Here is a 15,494-nt window from a genome sequence, read left to right on the forward strand (position 1 = left end):
CATCCCCGTCAACATCCGTCTGTTAAAGCTGACCAGGCCTTCTGACGTGATGATAAACCACGGACATCTCATCAGCATAATAACAACATCCGCGTCAACATCCGTCTGTTAAAGCTGACCAGGCCTTCTGACGTGATGATAAACCACGGACATCTCATCAGCATAATAACAACATCCCCGTCAACATCCGTCTGTTAAAGCTGACCAGGCCTTCTGACGTGATGATAAACCACGTCATTAAACCCTGTCCATGTCTGGGCTCCCACGGACATCTCATCAGCATAATAACAACATCCCCGTCAACATCCGTCTGTTAAAGCTGACCAGGCCTTCTGACGTGATGATAAACCACATCATTAAACCCTGTCCATGTCTGGGCTCCCACGGACATCTCATCAGCATAATAACAACATCCCCGTCAACATCCGTCTGTTAAAGCTGACCAGGCCTTCTGATGTGATGATAAACCACATCATTAAACCCTGTCCATGTTTGGGCTCCCATGGACATCTCATCAGCATAATAACAACATCCCCGTCAACATCCGTCTGTTAAAGCTGACCAGGCCTTCTGACGTGATGATAAACCACATCATTAAACCCTGTCCATGTCTGGGCTCCCATGGACATCTCATCAGCATAATAACAACATCCCCGTCAACATCCGTCTGTTAAAGCTGACCAGGCCTTCTGACGTGATGATAAACCACGTCATTAAACCCTGTCCATGTCTGGGCTCCCACGGACATCTCATCAGCATAATAACAACATCCCCGTCAACATCCGTCTGTTAAAGCTGACCAGGCCTTCTGACGTGATGATAAACCACGTCATTAAACCCTGTCCATGTCTGGGCTCCCACGGACATCTCATCAGCATAATAACAACATCCCCGTCAACATCCGTCTGTTAAAGCTGACCAGGCCTTCTGACGTGATGATAAACCACGTCATTAAACCCTGTCCATGTCTGGGCTCCCACGGACATCTCATCAGCATAATAACAACATCCCCGTCAACATCCGTCTGTTAAAGCTGACCAGGCCTTCTGACGTGATGATACACCACGTCATTAAACCCTGTCCATGTCTGGGCTCCCACGGACATCTCATCAGCATAATAACAACATCCCCGTCAACATCCGTCTGTTAAAGCTGACCAGGCCTTCTGACGTGATGATAAACCACGGACATCTCATCAGCATAATAACAACATCCCCGTCAACATCCGTCTGTTAAAGCTGACCAGGCCTTCTGACGTGATGATAAACCACGTCATTAAACCCTGTCCATGTCTGGGCTCCCACGGACATCTCATCAGCATAATAACAACATCCCCGTCAACATCCGTCTGTTAAAGCTGACCAGGCCTTCTGACGTGATGATAAACCACGTCATTAAACCCTGTCCATGTCTGGGCTCCCACGGACATCTCATCAGCATAATAACAACATCCCCGTCAACATCCGTCTGTTAAAGCTGACCAGGCCTTCTGACGTGATGATAAACCACGGACATCTCATCAGCATAATAACAACATCCCCGTCAACATCCGTCTGTTAAAGCTGACCAGGCCTTCTGACGTGATGATAAACCACGTCATTAAACCCTGTCCATGTCTGGGCTCCCACGGACATCTCATCAGCATAATAACAACATCCCCGTCAACATCCGTCTGTTAAAGCTGACCAGGCCTTCTGACGTGATGATAAACCACGGACATCTCATCAGCATAATAACAACATCCGCGTCAACATCCGTCTGTTAAAGCTGACCAGGCCTTCTGACGTGATGATAAACCACGTCATTAAACCCTGTCCATGTCTGGGCTCCCACGGACATCTCATCAGCATAATAACAACATCCACGTCAACATCCGTCTGTTAAAGCTGACCAGGCCTTCTGACGTGATGATAAACCACGTCATTAAACCCTGTCCATGTCTGGGCTCCCACGGACATCTCATCAGCATAATAACAACATCCCCGTCAACATCCATCTGTTAAAGCTGACCAGGCCTTCTGACGTGATGATAAACCACATCATTAAACCCTGTCCATGTCTGGGCTCCCACGGACATCTCATCAGCATAATAACAACATCCCCGTCAACATCCGTCTGTTAAAGCTAACCAGGCCTTCTGACGTGATGATAAACCACGTCATTAAACCCTGTCCATGTCTGGGCTCCCATGGACATCTCATCAGCATAATAACAACATCCCCGTCAACATCCGTCTGTTAAAGCTGACCAGGCCTTCTGACGTGATGATAAACCACGTCATTAAACCCTGTCCATGTCTGGGCTCCCATGGACATCTCATCAGCATAATAACAACATCCCCGTCAACATCCGTCTGTTAAAGCTGACCAGGCCTTCTGACGTGATGATAAACCACGTCATTAAACCCTGTCCATGTCTGGGCTCCCACGGACATCTCATCAGCATAATAACAACATCCCCGTCAACATCCGTCTGTTAAAGCTGACCAGGCCTTCTGACGTGATGATAAACCACGTCATTAAACCCTGTCCATGTCTGGGCTCCCACGGACATCTCATCAGCATAATAACAACATCCCCGTCAACATCCGTCTGTTAAAGCTAGAGATATCTCTTGTTTTGCACGGCTGCGTCTCAATCCACCACATCCGTATCTGTGGTGGAAGGAAGCCTGGCTACAGCGGTGTTGGCGTATCTGTGGTGGAAGGTGGCCTGGCTACAGCGGTGTTGGCGTATCTGTGGTGGAAGGTGGCCTGGCTACAGCGGTGTTGGCGTATCTGTGGTGGAAGGTGGCCTGGCTACAGCGGTGTTGGCGTATCTGTGGTGGAAGGTGGCCTGGCTACAGCGGTGTTGGCGTATCTGTGGTGGAAGGTGGCCTGGCTACAGCGGTGTTGGCGTATCTGTGGTGGAAGGTGGCCTGGCTACAGCGGTGTTGGCGTATCTGTGGTGGAAGGTGGCCTGGCTACAGCGGTGTTGGCGTATCTGTGGTGGAAGGTGGCCTAGCTACAGCGGTGTTGGCGTATCTGTGGTGGAAGGTGGCCTGGCTACAGCGGTGTTGGTCAGACCTTGAGACATCCAGAAAGCGCCATGGGACTCATCTGAAGTCGGTACCGTCGATCTGACAACTTCTGTCTGTAGCGTCTGTAACAGTTTGGGATAATATGACCCCTCTATGTAAAGGTGAGTTTCCCATGAGCTCCAGGAAGCCCACAAGCCTCACAAGACACGTCTGAAAGTAGCCGGGTACCAGCTAAAAACATTTATGGAAGTACACTACCGGTCGAAGGTTTTACAACACCTACTCATTCAAGCGCTTGTCTTTATTTTTACTATTTTATACATTGTTGAATAATAGTGAAGACATCAGAACAATTAAATAACACATATGGAATCATGTAGTAACCAGAAAAGTGTTAAACAAATCAAAATATATTTTATATTTGAGATTCTACAAATAGCCACCACTTGCCTTGATGACAGCTTTGCACACTTTTGACTGGTAGTCTACATATGGAAGTAGTTTGTTGTAAAATATGGGTAAAAAAAATATCAATAAATAAATGACTGATGTATTTATTTTTTGACTATCTGTTGTTCCATGTCTGAATCTGTTATTCAATGTGTTTCTACTGGCTAATAGCAGTAAGGCCAAATGATTTTTGATTTTTTTATACCTAAAGGAGTCCTAAAATGTGTGTGTGTGGGGGGGGGACAGACAGACAGAAGAGCACCAACGACACATGCGTAACATGTGAGCTCATCCCTCACCCTGTTACATACAGTACCTATAATCAATTAAAGCACAGGCCTCTCTCACACAGGCCTCTCTCACACAGGCCTCTCTCACACAGGCCTCTCTCACACAGGCCTCTCTCACACACAAATTGATGGTTTGGACATCCTAGGCATACTTGACAAGATGACAGGGCAAATAGTGTGTCTCAACAGAGTTTATAGGTTGACTTTCAAGTTCCATCTAATAATATATTTACACACAGCAAATCAAAGCCTGTCTGTGGATATAAACAATGTTAAAAGCCATAATGCAGAGCGGTGCTTGCAATAAGTCAGAGAGGTAGTAGTAGTGTGTTTGGGGTTGGACTTGAAAGCGCATACCAGACCCAGCGATACCCTATTATGAGTAAATCAGTGATGTGGGCTCTGTAAATTATGAGCGTGTGTGTGTGTGTGTGTGTGTGTGTGTGTGTCCTAGCCTCTTCTTTGTGTGGTTGTTATTCATGTGCAGGTTACTGATTGATCCGCCAAGCTGAGGGAGTGGCGTACAAGGCAGAGAGCAGCTCCACATACAGGGCTCAGCTACCAGGGTCAGACACACACTGACACTAGCATGTGTGAAGTGAGCACCCTAATTTGCAGTCTATGATGAATACAGTCAGACAAACACGCACTCTCTCAAATACACACACACACACACTCTGAAATACTGTAAAATAATACTGAGCGAAACATACAGCTCACAGTGTGTGTATATACAGAATGCACACACACACACACCATCTATATCCCATCCCCACACAGACCCATATCCCTGTACAGTATATCCACATACAGTTTCAGTTCTGATGTCAAAACCCCCATCTCTGATAGTAGCCCACTCCAAACCCCCCCACACTGATCATGAAGACAACCTTCTCCAAACACCCCCACACTGATCATGAAGACGACCTTCTCCAAACACCCCCACACTGATCATGAAGACAACCTTCTCCAAACACCCCCACACTGATCATGAAGACAACCTTCTCCAAACACCCCCACACTGATCATGAAGACAACCTTCTCCAAACGCCCCCACACTGATCATGAAGACGACCTTCTCCAAACACCCCCACACTGATCATGAAGACAACCTTCTCCAAGCCCCCCCACACTGATCATGAAGACAACCTTCTCCAAACCCCCCCACACTGATCATGAAGACAACCTTCTATAAGCACCAACACACTGATCATGAAGACAACCTTCTCCAAACACCCCCACACTGATCATGAAGACAACCTTCTCCAAACACCCCCACACTGATCATGAAGACAACCTTCTCCAAACACCCCCACACTGATCATTAAGACAACCTTCTCCAAACACCCCCACACTGATCATTAAGACAACCTTCTCCGTCTCCAGAGCTGAACAAATATGCCCAGAATGTGACAGCAGCTCCGCACACGTTCCGGCGGGAGACAAACAGGACAGATGACGACGACATGACCAGACATGCACTCCCTGCTCCGATGCAAACTGTGGGAAAGGAGACATTCAATGGGAATGGGTTGTGTACACTACACAGAGCAGCACAGAGCCAAGGGCTTAGGGTTGGAGACTCAGGTTGTGCCCCAAATGGCCTAGCCCCTATGGGCCCCTGTCAAAAGTAGTGCACTATATAGGGAATAGGGTACCATTTTGGGACGCAACCTCAGAGAAAGGAAGCTGTAGGTTAAAGCAAATAGAGTGGGTTCTAGGAGTGGGTGAGTGAGTGAGACACCATTCAGGGTGAAAGAGTGGGTGAATGACTGAAAAACCGTTAAGGGTGAAAGAGTGGCTGAGTGAGTGAGTGAGCCACCATTAAGGGTGAAAGAATGGGTGTGAGTGAACCACCATTAGGGGTGAAACGTGACACTGGATACAGGCTACGTACAGATACAGGCTAGAGGCAGGTGTTCACACATGGAGGTTAAACATAGTCAGGAGGGGAGAGAGACAACACAGGGAGAATGATGGATGGATACAACACCTTTTCTCCATGCTGAGTATCATAGATGGATGGATATAGCACCTTTTCTCCATGCTGAGTATCATAGATGGGTGGATATAGCACCTTTTCTCCATGCTGAGTATCATAGATGGATGGGAAAAGTACCTTTTCTCCATGCTGAGTATCATAGATGGATGGATATAGCACCTTTTCTCCATGCTGAGTATCATAGATGGGTGGATATAGCACCTTTTCTCCATGCTGAGTATCATAGATGGATGGATGAATATAACACCTTGTCTCCATGCTGAGTATTATGGATGGATGGATGAATGAATATAGCACATTGTCTATATGCTGAGTATTATGGATGGATGGATGGATGAATGAATATAGCACCTTGTCTATATGCTGAGTATTATGGATGGATGGATGGATGGATGAATGAATATAGCACCTCGTCTCCATGCTGAGTATTATGGATGGATGGATGGATGAATGAATATAGCACCTCGTCTCCATGCTGAGTATTATGGATGGATGGATGGATGAATTAATATAGCACCTCGTCTCCATGCTGAGTATCATGGATGGATGGATGAATGACTATAGCTCCTTGTCTCCATGCTGGGTATTATGGATGGATGGATGGATGAATGAATATAGCACCTCGTCTCCATGCTGAGTATTATGGATGTATGGATGGATGAATATAGCACCTCATCTCCATGCTGAGTATTATGGATGGATGGATGGATGAATATAGCACCTTGTCTCCATGCTGAGTATCATGGATGGATGGATGGATGAATGAATATAGCACCTCGTCTCCATGCTGAGTATCATGGATGGATGAATGAATATAGCACCTTGTTTCCATACTGAGTATCATGGATGGATGAATGAATATAGCACCTTGTCTCCATGCTGAGTATCATGGATGGATGGATGAATGAATATAGCACCTCGTCTCCATGCTGAGTATCATGGATGGATGAATGAATATAGCACCACTTCCACATGCTGAGTATCATGGATGAATGGATGAATGAATATAGCACCGTGTCTCCATGCTGAGTATCATGGATGGATGGATGAATGAATATAGCACCTCATCTCCATGCTGAGTATTATGGATGGATGGATGGATGGATGAATGAATATAGCACCTCGTCTCCATGCTGAGTATCATGGATGGATGGATGAATGAATATAGCACCTCGTCTCCATGCTGAGTATCATGGATGGAAGGATGAATGAATATAGCACCTCGTCTCCATTCTGAGTATCATGGATGGATGGATGAATGAATATAGCACCTCGTCTCCATGCTGAGTTTTCTGGATGGATGGATGAATGAATATAGCACCTTGTCTCCATGCTGAGTATCATGGATGGATGGATGAATAAATATAGCACCTTGTCTCCATGCTGAGTATCATGGATGGATGGATGAATGAATATAGCACCTTGTCTCCATGCTGAGTATCATGGATGGATGGATGAATATAGCACCATGTTTACATGCTGAGTATCATGGATGGATGGATGAATTAATATAGCACCTCATCTCCATGCTGAGTATCATTGATGGATGGATGAATGAATAAGGCACCTTGTCTCCATGCTGAGTATCATGGATGGATGGATGAATGAATACAACACCTCGTCTCCATGCTGAGTATCATGGATAGATGGATGGAATTAATATAGCACCTCATCTCCATGCTGAGTATCATTGATGGATGGAATGAATGAATATGGCACCTCGTCTCCATGCTGAGTATCGTGGATGGATGGATGGATGAATATAGCACCTTGTCTTTATGCTGAGTATCATGGATGGATGGATGAATGAATATAGCACCTTGTCTCCATGCTGAATGTCATGGATGGATGGATGAATGAATATAGCACCTTGTCTCCATGCTGAGTATCATGGATGGATGGATGGATGGATGGATGGATGGATGGATATAACACCTTGTCTCCAAGGCTCTTCGAGAGTAACTTTCCTAATTCACCACTCATGTATGGCATCTCACTGGCACACATTCAGATGGCAGACATTTAGGACCAGAGCAGACAATCTGTTAGCCAATCATCATCACCTATAGACCAGATATTAAGTAATCTGATGAGGCCTGTATATTGTATACCACATTACATTTACATTAGTCATGTTATTCATTTAGCAGACACTCTTGTCCAGAGTGACTTACAGTTAGTACGTTCATGTTAAATAGTTAGTTGGGCCGACCATATATCACAATCATAGTAAGTACATGGAGAAGATGACATGTACACATCCGTCCATTGGCGAAACAAATAAATAGTGTTGTAGGACATAACCCTTGTTGTAGGACATAACCCTTGTCTTGCTGCAGGGCAGTGGAGATGAAGCAGTGTTGTAGGACATAACCCTTGTCTTGCTGCAGGGCAGTGGAGATGAAGCAGTGTTGTAGGACATAACCCTTGTCTTGCTGCAGGGCAGTGGAGATGAAGCAGTGTTGTAGGACATAACCCTTGTCTTGCTGCAGGGCAGTGGCGATGAAGCAGTGTTGTAGGACATAACCCTTGTCTTGCTGCAGGGCAGTGGAGAGGAAGCAGTGTTGTAGGACATAACCCTTGTCTTGCTGCAGGGCAGTGGAGATGAAGCAGTGTTGTAGGACATAACCCTTGTCTTGCTGCAGGGCAGCATCAACTGTATTTGCAACCAAACTGTCAAGAGACAACATTATCTCAAATGGAAACACACTCTACCACATCAATGTATTATTCATCTCTAATCTACATACAATGATACATAGAGACCATACTGCAAGTAAACATCATATTCTTCTTGAGGTTTTCATTAGGTATCTTTGGCCATTGTGTGACCTCCAGACCTTGAAAAGCGTCTCTCATTATACCAACAGATTAGAGGTCAGGTGAGTTCACTAATGGCTATTGTTAGTACTTTGCCATTCTAGACAAAGTTTTCAAACATCTTGTGAATTATTTGACAGCAAGAATACAGTCAGACTTAACTATTGTCAATAGTCAGACATTGTTTAGTCAAAAACTAACAGAAATTGCCACACCTGGCAAATTCACAACAAGGGTAACTTGATGATCAACTACCTTTAAGTAATAAGGCACCTCGGGGTTTGTGGTATTTGGCCAATATACCACGGCTAAGGGCTGTATCCAGGCACTCCACGTTGTGTCGTATATTGGCCATAATATACCACAAACCCCGAGGTGCCTGATTGCTGTTATAAACGGGTTACCAACATAATTACAGCAGTAAAAATACATTTTTGTCATACCGATCGAATTTCAGGGCTCGAATCACCCAGTTTATAATATCTAATAACTCATCACAATCAACAGAACAGCAAGATGTGTTGAAACAGTATATCACTCAATAGTTAGACGATGAAGGTGGGATGGTGGGATACTGTGAAGTGGTTGGAGCTTAGTGACTCAGTCAGGGACCATGGTGCCAATCATAACTGACCTTTAGAGTACATGAAAATAAATCATTATCTCGTGTCCATGTGCATGTATCTCTCTGGGGCACGTTCACTTTCACTCAACACAGATAACCTACGCGCCCGCGCGCTTACACGTAACCTAAAGTTACATATTTACAAGTAACCTAAAGTTACATAATTGAAGCTGATACTGTGCACATATAGATGGACAACTGTAAAATAACAATGTAAAGTATTATAATAACATTACAGCAAAGTAATAACAACAACAGGAGTATCCATAATAAATATCCCATCAAATGGTACACCTACCTGAATATCCTGATTTCTTCATGATGATCCTTCGTACAGAAACGACTTGCTTTAAGCCTCGATATGAGTTGTTATTTTAGCCAGGCAATGTCTCAGACGTGTTTGATGTCCGTGGCAATCAGATCCTCATTTACAACCGTAGTTTCACAGGTATCTCGGTGCGCGCTCTTCTCCCTATTCCTCCCAATCCTGGAACGTTAAGCTTTCCGAACACACCTGGCTGCGGGGAAAATCAGGGGAACCGCTACTTCGTGGACTTGAAGTAAATTAGTGAATGATTTAATTTATCAGGATCGAACGCGAACGCTGAGGGAGTTAACCTCAGGGCCAGGCTATCTCTAGATACGTAGAATGGATACAATCACACCTGCGCTACCAACGCACACCCAATCTGAAGGCGGGACTTGGAGCAATATACTGTACACAGTAATCAGAGGAAGTTATGTCAAAGTTCACGGTGATGACACTGTGGGCTAACCCATTGAGAAAATATACATTTAGAAATCACAGCATGTCAACAAACAATTGCTTATGGCAGTAGGGTGGATCATTGTTTACTTTAAAATGAGAATCCACATCCGTGTTTGATTGTAAATAGGCTACAGTTGTAATATCCTTTTCATGTACAGTATCACTTTAGTATGAAAAGACTTCGGCAAAGACGTTTTGCTAAAGTCAAAATTCTAGTGCTTATGCTACAACAGATGTGTGAAAAGACCCAATTAACAGGTGATTACTGAAGGATGCAGCCAGTAGCTCATTCAACTGCGGGAATCCTGTTATGTCAATCATATCAAAGTGTACAACTGTCAGTGTCCTTCAAACATGCAAATAAGACTTGATGAAAATGATTATCCTCGACCTCATACAATGTGCTGATATTCTGATCTGAGGAGACCTCTTGTGGACGTTTCTTGAAGGACAAACATCCTGTTTACTTATTATAAAACCTGGGTGAATAGAAGCAAGTATGTAAAAAAAAATACATGTAAAAATAAGAAGCAAGTATGTAAAAAAAATATATTAAATGTAAAAATAAGAAGCAAGTATGTGTAGCTGCTGTCCAATATGTCGACCTTCGTATAGGTTACAAAATCTAAATGTAGAGATGTCATGTTTTAGGTCATTATAATGTACTGCGACTGGATAATCCTCGTCCTTTCTCCTGATTGAACTTTTATGTGCACACATTCTGTTTGAGAGAACGAGAGGCTTAAACGTAATAATGTCATTTATTTGGTAACCGTTTTCCTTTATGTGGGTGGCAGAAATATTCACACTTCATCATATTATTGCACTGTGCGCCACCTCTGCATTTATAGCTACCGTTCGATAGGGGGCGTAAAAAAGCCTTGTTTTCTTTTGTGGCTGGCAGTTGGCACGGGCCAATTTATCGGGTACATTGCGACCTCTCCTACATACAATAAGTGGTGGATTCTTAAATTCAGCTGGCCGAGCTGGTTCCGATGATAAAACATTATAGTGTTTCTTGACAGCATCTTCCAATTTTCGCAAGTTCAACGTACATGTATGTGGTGGTGAACATTACAGAGTGTTCTTTAACTCTAGTGGGTCTTTTTTGTAGCAGTTCATTTTGTGTTTCCCCCAATGCCATATCAAGAGCTTCATCCACACATTGTGGAGAGTAGCCTGTTAGAAACCTATTGCATATCTTTGCTGCTTTTTCTAGATAGTCCTCTGTGGAGTGGCATATACTGCGCAGTCTGAATAACTGGCTTATTGGAAGTCCTCTTTTTAATGGCTCAGGGTGGAAGCTGTCCCCCTTTAACAGAGTACTTATGTCAGTTTATTTTCTGTACAGAGTTGTAACCATGGTTCCATTTGATTTCTCAATCCACATATTGAGGTAATGAACATGTTTAATGTCATATTCAACAGTGAATTTGAGAATGGGGCCAATGTCATTGAGTAATGCCATAAATGTCACATCTGCTCCTGCCACGCCCTCTACTGCTCATCCTGTGTCTCCTTGACCTGTCACCATTCCTCCAGTGCTCTTTCCCACTCTCTCTCTGTGTGTGTGTGTGATGGTGTGGGCGGAGACAGGTGTGCTGGAGTCAGAGCAGATCCCCACCAGTTGCAACCTGTTCCATAATCAAGACCTCTACAAACACTCAGCCCTGCCACTTCCACGCTGCCAGATCGTAATCTCTGCTCAGTCAGTCTACAGTTCTAGCCGTTTGTTACTGTTTAGATCCTGTTATGCCTGTTTTCCTTGCCTGACTCTGTTTTCCTCTCCGCTACAGTTCTGCCCGCTCTGACTCTAGTAACACGTCTCATCATCCTGCTACTCTGTTCTGGAGTTCCCACTCAACTACTCCCTTGGATTCCTCTCTCGGCCTGCTTACCCAGTCCCAACCCCTGTTGCTCCAGCCTCAGCCTCCACAACGGGTTTCCTGCAACCCGCCCGAGCTTCCCCTGACCTGCACTCCATCTTCCCCCTGTGCTTCAATAAATACCTTGGTTACTTCATCCCAGTCTCCTCACCTGAGTCTGCTCTTGGGTTCCCCTGTTCCATTCCGGGTAACAAAGTCTGACAGATCTTCTCCCATTCCTCCTCATATGCAAAACTTTGTCAATATATCGATACCCCTTCAGGATTTTATATATTTTTTTATTTTGTTTTCATTGTTAACAAAACGTTCTTCAAAAAGACCCACATAAAGGTTCATTAACATAGTTTGGAGCGAAAGTGGAGCCAATCGATGTTCCATTCGCTTGGAGGTAGTATTCGTCATCAAACTTGAAATATATGTCAAAACATATTCAGTCAGCTCTAGAATAAAGTTTGTCGGTGGATATTCGTTAGTATCTCTGTCTCTCAAATAGTGAGCTCGGGCTGTCAGCCCCCATATGGGGAAATGCTGGTATATAGATTCTCAACATCTAATGTGACCAAAATGCAGTTTTATGTTAATCCTGTTATTGGTGAGATCTTGTTTATGAAGTTTTGTATCTTTCACTTATGATGGTAATGCTTGCGCATGAGATTTAATAAGAGTCTACGAAGGTCGAAAATGGCTCTAGCATTTAGCCTATTCTTGCAACCACTGGTCTGCCTGGATAATTGCCTTGTTTTAGGTTTGTGTAATTTTGGCAAAATGTACAGGCATGCACATATGGCACATTTGCAGCAAAGGTATTCATATTCAGGTTTTGAGATAAGGTTATTTAATAGGGCTCCAGATTAGAGTGTATATCCCTTTGGAACACCTGTGTGGGATCAACAATCCATTTTCTATAGAAACGTTCATTACTGAGTTGTCTCTGAATCTCTTTGTATTTTTCCATAGTCTAAAATGACCACAGCACCACAGCCCTTGTCTACAGGTTTGATAACCAAAGATGAGTCTTTCATTAGTTCGTTAAGTGCCTGTTCTTCTGGTCTTGTGAGGTTTTTCTGAACGTGGTTTGTTTTTCTCCTATATGCTGACATGGCTTCTTGTCCGACTAATCTACAATAGGTAATAATCAAGTTGTTAACTATAGGACAGAATTTGCTATTGGGCTTAAAACGGGTACCAGGTCTTTGTTGGGTTTCTAGACCCGAAACAGTCTTCTGAGTAAACGTGCTTAAGTTTAAGGCCGTGTGGCCGATATATAAAGGTTATTAAAGAACAGCGATACCATCAAGAGCGGTGTGCGGGTTTCTTATTTTTCTCATTTTATTCAACCGTTACCATGCACCTGCAAAAAAGATAGCTCAGATGTGCCATGCCTTTTGAATTTTATAGAAAATAGAACAAAAATGGACAGAACCTTTAAGAGATCAGATATTTTTGGTTTGTAAATGCTTTGCTACAATGACACACTTAGCTAGCTACCCACCTCGTTCCTTTCTGTTAGCATGTGCACGTATTAAGTACACCATCATGCTTTAGGGATACCTGTCTTTTCAGATTCCACAATGATTCTTTAGTTGTGGACACTACATCACTGCACTCCCTCTCTGGCTATTGGTCCTCATCTTTGTAAGTCACCTTTATTTTTCACCTGTGTGTTTTATCAGTTTCTTTGTGAAAAATGTAGCATAGTAGATGAGTCGCTAAAGCAAGGAGCTATAGCAGCACACAAGTAGACTACAGATGCATGCTGGTCCGGGCCCTGAGCTGGTGAAGTGAGCGCTACTGGAGTGAAATTGGAGCAGCGAGAAGCAGCCGATGCTCCAGCCTTTGGGAAAGTTGCTCCACGCTCCAGTCAAATTGGGCACGCTCAGCTCTACGCTGTAGTCAAATTGGGCACGCTCAGCTCCTCGCTCCAGCTCAGCTCCTCGCTCCAGCTCTGCTCCTCGTTCCAGCTCTGCTCCTCGCTCCAGCTCTGCTCCTCGCTCCAGCTCAGCTCCTCGCTCCAGCTCTGCTCCGCTCCTCGCTCCAGCTCCGCTCCTCGCTCCAGCTCCGGCTCCTCGCTCCAGCTCAGCTCCCGAAGTCCTCAGACATAGATGGATGTTGAATACTGACTTGTATCAGGGGAGACCTGCTTGCTCAGCCATGATCAGTACTTTCAATACAAAACAATCAGTTGCAAACTTAACTGATGATCCTATCAATTCTTTCTTATCTATGTTTTGAAATTACTGTATGTAGGTTACTGCATCTAGTATGAAATGTAGGCTGTTATAACCACATCCTCTCAGTCAGATGCAGCACCATGTATACTGATTCAAAATATGAATGCAACATGCACTCATTTCAAAGATGTTACTGAGTTACACTTCATATAAGTAAATCGAGTCAATTTAAATAAATAAATAATGCCCTAATCTATGGATTTCACATGACTGGGCAGGGGTGCAGCCATGAGTGGGCATGGGAGGGCATAGGCCCACCCACTGGGGAGCCAGGCACAGCCAATCAGAATGAGTTTTTCCCCACAAAAGGGCTTTACTACAGACAGATATACTCCTTTTTTATTTCAGGTCATGAAAAACAGGACCAACACTTTACATGTTGCGTTTATATTTTTGTTCAGTATACAGTAGTTCAGCTCAGCCTTCCCCCTTTCAGTGTCAGACTGACACATCAACTGACTAGTGTTGTCAGCCAAGCTATTCATTCTGTATGTGCCAGTTCAATGTGGACCCCAAGAGAGCCAATGGACAGGAGAAAGGAGAAAAACATTACATAATGGCCATGTTGAGACCCAGACCAGATATCGGAAGGTATCATTGAAGGTCATCTTGACTCATTGGAGGACAACTACAGTGTAATAATAATGTAGAGTACTTTACATTGAGGAATCTTTGGGACTTTTCTTCCATCAGTCCAGGGTTAATGTTCTATGAGACATCACAAGAAAGTAGGTGAAATGTTGTGGGTGCTGCAGCCTCGTTGAAACAACGTTTCCACGATGAGCTGTGACAATCTCTCGACAAAGCACGTTCTTATTTCACAGTATCTCGCACACCCGTGTTTTGTCCTCCTGAGAATGTCTTCTGGGTCGTTCCATATGATTTCAATCACTTTCTGTCTGCACCCCTTTGAACACAACGTTTCATACATGTTTGGCCATGGTGGAAATGGTCAGAATGGGACAGTTTGGACCTGAATGCCAAAACATTCATGATAGAGGTGCTCAAAGTAGACCCATTTTTTTACAGTTTGACAAGCCTGTTCGTAAGCTTTCAAATGATGTCAAACTCAACCGTTCAGTGATGAAGACATGGATGTCTCATGGTAGGGTGTGGGAATGCAAAATGGGTCAACTTTCAATGTTTTGGCATTCAGGTCCAAAAAGTCCCTTTCTGAGCCCTTACTCTATGGGCAAACATGGAAAGTTGAGTTCAAATGAAAGGAGTGCAGTCAGAAAGTGATTGAAGTCATATGGAACTTCTTTTGAATTGACGTACAGGCCCATACTTCAGAATCAGCAATGTTGCAGCTAAACAGGAAATGACTGGCTGTGAGTGTAACACATAACATAAAGTATGTTTGTTTTTTCAGAAATTGAAGTATGTGAAAATGTCCTGAGAAA

This window comes from Oncorhynchus clarkii, unplaced genomic scaffold (assembly GCF_045791955.1).
Source record: "Oncorhynchus clarkii lewisi isolate Uvic-CL-2024 unplaced genomic scaffold, UVic_Ocla_1.0 unplaced_contig_623_pilon_pilon, whole genome shotgun sequence".
In the NCBI taxonomy this organism is placed as follows: domain Eukaryota; kingdom Metazoa; phylum Chordata; class Actinopteri; order Salmoniformes; family Salmonidae; genus Oncorhynchus; species Oncorhynchus clarkii.